We start from the raw sequence: 7,197 nt of genomic DNA, 5'->3' as shown, positions 1-7,197 counted from the left end.
TACATAGCCATGACAGCAGATTGCTTTTTCAAGCTTAGTATTAAATATTAAATATCTTTCTCCATTTAAATTTTACATTACTCTGCCAAGAAAAAACAAACTAAAACTCAACTTAGCTGGGCGATGTAAGAGTTGGAGGCTTTATTCTTTCTGTTATGTAAGTAGATCCAGGCCCTAGAAAGATGGGACCAGGGTATTCAACTGTTTTGAAAAGTGTGCTACAAAAATGGATAGCTTGTTTTAAGCCAGGATACAAAGTAAGGATGGGAATAAGGGAGGAATATTTTCTTCCAGAAAAAAGAGAATTTCTCAAGAGTCCTAGTCCATAATGTTCCCGAAATGGTTGGGGCACAATCTCAGCATGAGCTTCACAGTACTGTCTCTGTGGGGGGCCGGTAGTTGCCTTGTTGAGGCAGGTGACCGCTGCGGAGGGGAGGGATGAGTTTCACCACGTCCGATCCTCAGCCAGGAGAATGGAAATGGCAAGGTTATTGCCCAGTGGGTGTGAAAGTGGCTGAAGCTTGGTTGGTATTGAATTCTCTAAGAGGTTTCTTGTAGAAACAGATAACTCAAAGTCTTCCTCTCACTTCAACAAAGAAGTTATTTTTAAAAGCGCCTGGGCTGGGTGCAGTGTCTCATGCCTGTCATCTCAGCACTTTGGGAGGCCAAGGTGGGTAAGTCACTTGAGGTCAGGAGTTTGAGACCACCCTGATCAACATGGTGAAACTCCATCTCTAGTAAAAATACAAAAATTAGCTAGTGGAAATACAAAAAACAGGCACACACCTGTAGTCTCAGCTACTCAGGATACTGAGGCAGGAGAATTGCTTGAACCCAGGAGGTGGAGGTTGCAGTGAGCCGAGATGGAGCCACTGCACTCCAGCCTGGGTGACAGCGAGACTCTGTCTCAAAAGATATAAAAATGATGTAAAAGCACTTGAGAGGTTCCTCCTCCATCCCTGAAATGGGAAGGTTCAGAGAAGGGAGTCATCAGTGCAGCCACCTTCTCGACTGTAACGGAATGCCTGAAGGTTGGAGACCCCACAGAAGTGGACAAAGGCCACTGTCACCATGAGGACATGGAAAATCGGCTGAGACTGGAACCATACATCAAATTCTCTAGGAAAGAAGTGTTCAGGAATCTGAGCAGCATAAAGGCCAGCTCTGGTGACGTATGTGACAGTCATGAGGAAGAACCAGCCCATCTGGCCCACTGTGGTGACCTTGGCAAGGTCCTCACTCAGCGATAGTAAAGTGCGTGGTGGACACAACACCACTCAAGCCAAGTCCCAGCAACACCCCTGCCCTTGTCTGCAGGTGCTTAGAAGTGGCAAACAAGTCCCACTGTGCCACAAGGATGGCAGAGATGCCCAGGACACGGACGATGGAGATGTAGACGGGCTGTGGCTGTGGGAGCAGTAGAAGGAGGAACAGAGCCAGGGGAAGAAGCTCCTTATAATCAGTGGAGCAATCCCTGCACAGTCCAGTTTGGAAAAAGTCTGAGAGACTTTCTCTGAATGACAGTAGACGGTGTGGATGAGCCAGGAGAAGCTGAGTCAGAGCATGCATCTAAAAAGAATATCCCTCAAACCACCTTCTCTTATAGAGGATCCATGAAGTACATATTCGGTCAGAGCATGGTCAAGATTCCCAAAAAGAGAAACAGCACAAAGCCAAGCAGATGGGTCCAGATGTTGCTGGTTTCTGTATGGATGTAGAAGATGCTCTTGAAGCAAGACCAGAAGGAGGGCATGGGTTGTCTATGGCCATACCGCAGACAGTTATGGTACTTCAGCCAGTCAGGGGGCATATCATATCGATGGTGGCAGCGGCCTGTCTGTAGCTGCCACTGCGGGGATGCCAGCTGCAGTGGGGGATGCACAGCCGGGGCTGTGTGCCCCAAGAATGTCCCCCACCAAATTGCTAAAGTGGGAGCCCCATGTGTTCAGGTGCAGCTGCAGCCGCCCAGCCTCAGCTCCAGACTCAGGCATCTCTGTGCTCCTGGGGGCCCAGGAAGCCCCTGGACCTAACAGGTTTTAAATGCCTGCTCTGGTTTCCGGTGTCCACTCCAGGGTGGAGCAAAGTTGTGGCCAAGCCCAGGTGCTGTCACGAGCCAGCTGGGTGTGTGCTTGCTCAGGGCAGTGTTGACGTGCCAGCCCCCTGTCGCCTCAGCACCCTCCATACTCTGGGCTTCGATGAGCATGGGAAGGAGGTCAGTGAGTTGCTGAGGGTGGCTTGCAGTGGGCCTACAGGCGCCCCTCAATACAAACAGCCTGGGTGCTGTGGACAGCAGGTTAACAGCAAGAGGCAGACAGATTCCTGGACTAAAAGGCGTGCATCCCCAGTGAAACTCCAACTTCAAGCCAGGGACAGCCTGAAGCCTGGGGACCACCTGCCAGTTCTGGGTGGGGCCCGTGGCCCAGACTGAGAACACGATGCTTTTTCTGGACCTTCCCATGACACCCATGGACCAATTAACATGCAGTTCCTCCCTTCTGAGCCTATAAAATTCCCAGATTCAGCCAGACTCTAACAGATGCCAGGACAACCTGCTGTGGAAAGCAGCTCCCCACTGCGGGTCTCCTGAGAGCCGTTCTGTCACTCAGTGAAGCTCCTCTCTGCCATGCTCACCCTCCAGTTGTCCACATACCTCATTCTTCCTGGATGCAGGATGAGAACTCGGGACCCACCGAATGGCAGGACTGAAAGAGCCGTAACACAGAGCTGAAACACGTCCCACTGCTCACCACGTTGTGGGCAACAAGAAGGAGAGAAGAACTGCTGCCTTTTGGGGAACCCAGACCTAGGGGCTCCCCAGGCCAGGGCTGTGGGGCTGTGACACCCTCTTTGGGGCTCTCTGGTTCCTGGTGTCTCCGATCTTCTGGGTGCCACCATGTTCCCCTTGTCCAAATGTGGGTGCCCACAGCAGAAGCCACGTGTGGTACATCTGGTGCAGCCACAGCCCTTCATGGAGCCAGCACCTGTGCCAGTGCCTAGAGCTGCCCGCCGCACCCCAGCAGCCAGCATGCCTGGATGTGTGTCATAGCCAGACCCTGTGCTCACTCACTCACTCACCCCTCACCGCTGCGCTAATGGCTTGCCCTTGGCATGTTTGGGATCCGGGCTGGTAGTGTGAGCTGAGTGCAGCCTGCTGGCTGAGTTGGTGGAATACGCCCAGCAGACACAAGCAATACTCAGGCGTTAGGTGCTGCTGGCCACAGAGGGTGCTGACCGACAAAGCGACCCCTTCCCCACAAGGTTCCCATGATGATACGGGGTGACCCTCCGACATCCGTCCCTCCCAGACCTTGTACACAAACTCCTCCATTTTCTCCATGGTGTGGCAGGCTTGCAGGGGAAGGGTCAGTACCCACACCTCCTCCTCTTCTTCCTGGGGCACTGGGCACGTTTGCTCTTCTTCAGCTTTGGTTAGGTTGGCGATTACCCATTTGCCCTTCTCTTGTAGCAGGGGTCCCAGTTCAGAGTTCAGCCAGTTCTACCATGTCAGTTTCCCTGCTACTGATCCCCACTCCCATGCCACCACTGATCCTTTGTGAGAAAACATCTGCCTGGTACCTGAGTATCCTGCAGCTTCAGCTTGGGGAAAGGTCAGGGTCTCTCAGCCCCAAGGGGCCGATATCTCCCTGTGATGATAGACAAGCCTGGCAGGTGGGCTCTGCTGGGGACCATGGCCCTCCATGCTACATTTTGTGGTACCAGAGGAGGCCTGTGGCCGAGAGACCCTGACGTTCAGTGCCCTCCTCATGCCAGAGGGGTACATAAGCACCACCCTAATTGTTTTTATAGTTGGTTTGTTTCAATTAGGATCCAAATACACTCTATACATGACATTTAGTTAATTTCTCTCTCTCTCATTGAGGTAAAATTCACAGTACCTAAAGTTAACCATTGTAAAGGGTTTAATTTGGTGACATTTAGTCCATTCCCATGTTGTGTAACCATCACCTCCATTTGGTTTCAAACTATTATCGTCACCCCTAAAGGAGATTCCTTACCATTGAATAGTCATCCCCGTTCTTTCCTCTCCTTGGCCCCTGATAACCACTAATCTGCTTTCTGTGTCTGTGGATTTACCTGTTGTGGATATTTACTTAAATGGAATCACACAATACGTGGCCTTTTGTGTCGGGCTGCTTTCACTCAGCGTAATGTTTTCAAGCTTCATCCACATTGTAGAAAGTGCCAGTGCCTCACTCCTTTCAAACAAATCTGGGTTTACTGAAGTCTCTGAACAAGGGAGAACACCATCTTGGCAGCTCAGCAAAGTCTTGAAAGAGGGTAGATAAGAGAAATACAGGGTCTCATGGACTGGAGTTGGTCTATGGTAGTTTCTGAGTGATACTTAGAAAGCATGGTCAGGGTTTGTAAGGTAAGCGAACAGTCAGTGTTCTTTTCTTTCTTTTTTTTTTTTTTTTTTTTTTTTGAGACGGAGTTTTGCTCATTACCCAGGCTGGAGTGCAATGGCGCGATCTCGGCTCACCGCAACCTCCGCCTCCTGGGTTCAGGCAATTTCCCTGCCTCAACCTCCTGAGTAGCTGGGATTACAGGCACGTGCCACCATGCTCAGCTAATTTTTTGTATTGTTAATAGAGACGGGGTTTCACCATGTTGACCAGGATGGTCTCGATCTCTTGACCTCGTGATCCACCTGCCTCGGCCTCCCAAAGTGCTGGGATTACAGGCGTGAGCCACCGCGCCCGGCCGTCAGTGTTCTTTTCTATAAAACCTATGAGTCTGTGTGGAGTTACTCTTAGAAGCATTTGCTGTGGTCTTTCCTTTGAACACATAGGTCTGATATGCTGCTATAGATACATTCTGGACCTAGTACATGTAACAGGTCATGGTTGAATATAGTTTACCTGATTTGTAGATCCCAATTCAGTTTGCTTTACAAATTGTGATTTTGGTTTCATCTCTTTTTGGAGTCAACAATTTTGCCCAGAGAGGATGCTCTGAGTGTCTGGGGAGAGGAATGGCCATCAGGAAAGGCCTGTTAAAATGCAGTGGTCAGTGGGGTTTTCTTTGTAGAGAATTGAAACTTAATTCCTTTGTGCTCTTCTTGGCCACATCAGTCACAGCCCTAAGCAGCCCCTGTGGGCACAAGAGGGCATCATGGATGTTTCTGGTGTGGCAGAGGCTGTGGTCAGTGGAGCAGGGGTTGCGGAATCCAGCCAGGTCTTTGACTTGTGTTGTTATTGTTATTCTTTGTAATCCACATGATGGTCCTCTAGAGTAGATGCTCTCTCGTCATTCAAGAGCAGAGGCAGTAACAGTGATGCCAGGTAATTAGGCCAAAATCACGTGAGAAAGATCTGAACTGGACTTGGAACGTTTGCTGACCCGAAAGTCACCACGGGAGCTGTGTGGCAAGTGGAAGGGCTCTGAGAAGAAAGGGGGAGTAGACAGGAGAACCAGTTGCATGGAATTTGTGGGCATTATTTCCTCATTTCCAAGCTGGTAGATCTGTGTAAAAGGGATATTGAGAAGGAGAAGGAACCCTTCTATCAATTTATGAATCATCCCATGTCTTCAACCTCAGTGCACCATCCCCTATTCAACTTCCAAGTATCATCTTATTTCCAGACACCCCTATCACCCATCAGCTCCTCCTGTTATGGCTCCTTGATGTCCCCAGCCTGGAATATGAAAATCTCATAATTTGAATGATTCTCTGGTTAATATTTTCAGATATATTCATTTTTCCTTGTGTCAGCCACTTACGGCCCCTCCTTCCCGTAGCCAGGGGAAATTTCAGCTCCAGTAGCCACCTGCAGTCTATCCCCTTTTTGTCTGTGTCTGAACTGCTGATTATATCTGGAAACACACACCTGTACAGGCTAGTGACACAGTGATCTCCAGTCCCCAAGGGTCCCTTATTAGTGCCTGCTAGAACATCAAGGTTTCCTGATGTGTCCTCGTCTCTGCTCCTCCAGACTTCTGGGTTTTCTGCTTCCCCATGATGCACTCAGCAGAGAGCATCTCTTTCTCTGTCACAGGCGAAAATAGAAGTCATTTGGCAGGAGTGTCCTCGCCTTTTTGGCAAGAAGAAATCCTGAAATCCATCCCTCCCGCTCAAATTTCTCTATTGAACTTCAGATCCACAAAGCCCATTCTCTATTGGACTCCTCTTCGTAGATGACATGCAGGCATCTCCAAATCCACAGGTCCACATCAGGACTTATCTTCTTCCTGCATGAAACGTTATTCATTCTGTAATTCTTAGCTCATGGAATGGCATGTGGATTTCAGTTCCCCAAGTTCCCAACACCACAGCAACTTGGGTGCCATCTTTGCTTTCTTTCTGTCCCTCACACAATTAACCATAAAGTCTCATCAATTCTGTCTAATAAATATCTCTCCAATCAGTCTCCTTTCCTCTGTGTCTTCTCTCAGTTCCTAGCTAAAGCTGAAACTCCTGGTCATTCTGTTTCTCTTCATTTCACCAAACACTCCATATCCCATCCATCCTCCACGCTCAGCCAGGGTGATCTTTCTAATGAAATCCATCAGAACACACTCCCTGTGTATAAGATTGACTATGACTCACCACTCTTTGAATAAACTCTGAGATCCTTAGCACAGTTTACAAGGCATAGTCTTGTTCATGTTTTTCTCTTTAGCTCCACAGATGACCAAGGTTCCTTCAAACATCAGTTATCCAGACCATAGGATCTTCTTCTAGCTCCATAGACACACTGCATTTCCTCTCCTTTTCTGCTGGTACAATTCCCTGGTGTCTCCTCTTCACTCTACAGGATTTTGCATTTGAGGACAGCTCTTCTAGGAGACCAAACTTGACTCTTCCAGTCTGGGGTTGATTGCTGCCTTCTCTTGGCATCCTGTACCCCATTCATCAGGGCTGCTGGCATGTCCATGTTCAGTTTTCCGTCTTGCCCAACAAATTTAAGATTCTATGAAGGCAAATTCCACCTCCACTTTCTTTACCTCAACATCCATAGAGCCAGGTCAGGGCCTGCACTTGGAGGGTTGGAACTTTGCGTGGACTGAAAGAGAGAGTCAGTAGGTGTCTTTTATTGGTGTCAGTGCCTCTCACCAAGTGGTCTTCACTTCTGGTTAGTGAGGGAGGTAATAAGTCAGGACAGGGGCTGACTTGTCCCTGCAGCTAGCATCAGGAAACCATTTAAGGGCAATAGTTAGTGACCAGCAGGTGGATGG

At 49.0% G+C, this 7,197-nt stretch overlaps 1 pseudogene; it reads right to left on the bottom strand.

Annotated features, from left to right (window-relative positions):
* Positions 1 to 322: 322 nt before the first annotated feature.
* On the bottom strand, positions 323 to 6,896 carry LOC105721264 (adiponectin receptor protein 1-like; annotated as a pseudogene).
* Between the last annotated feature and the right edge of the window lie 301 nt (positions 6,897 to 7,197).

The sequence above is a fragment of the Aotus nancymaae genome, unplaced genomic scaffold, assembly GCF_030222135.1.
Source record: "Aotus nancymaae isolate 86718 unplaced genomic scaffold, 86718_ANA_hifiasm-v0.15.2.pri h1tg000011l, whole genome shotgun sequence".
NCBI lineage: Eukaryota > Metazoa > Chordata > Mammalia > Primates > Aotidae > Aotus > Aotus nancymaae.
Note: the sequence above shows the minus strand (reverse complement) of the source record. Positions and strands in the feature narration are given on the sequence as shown.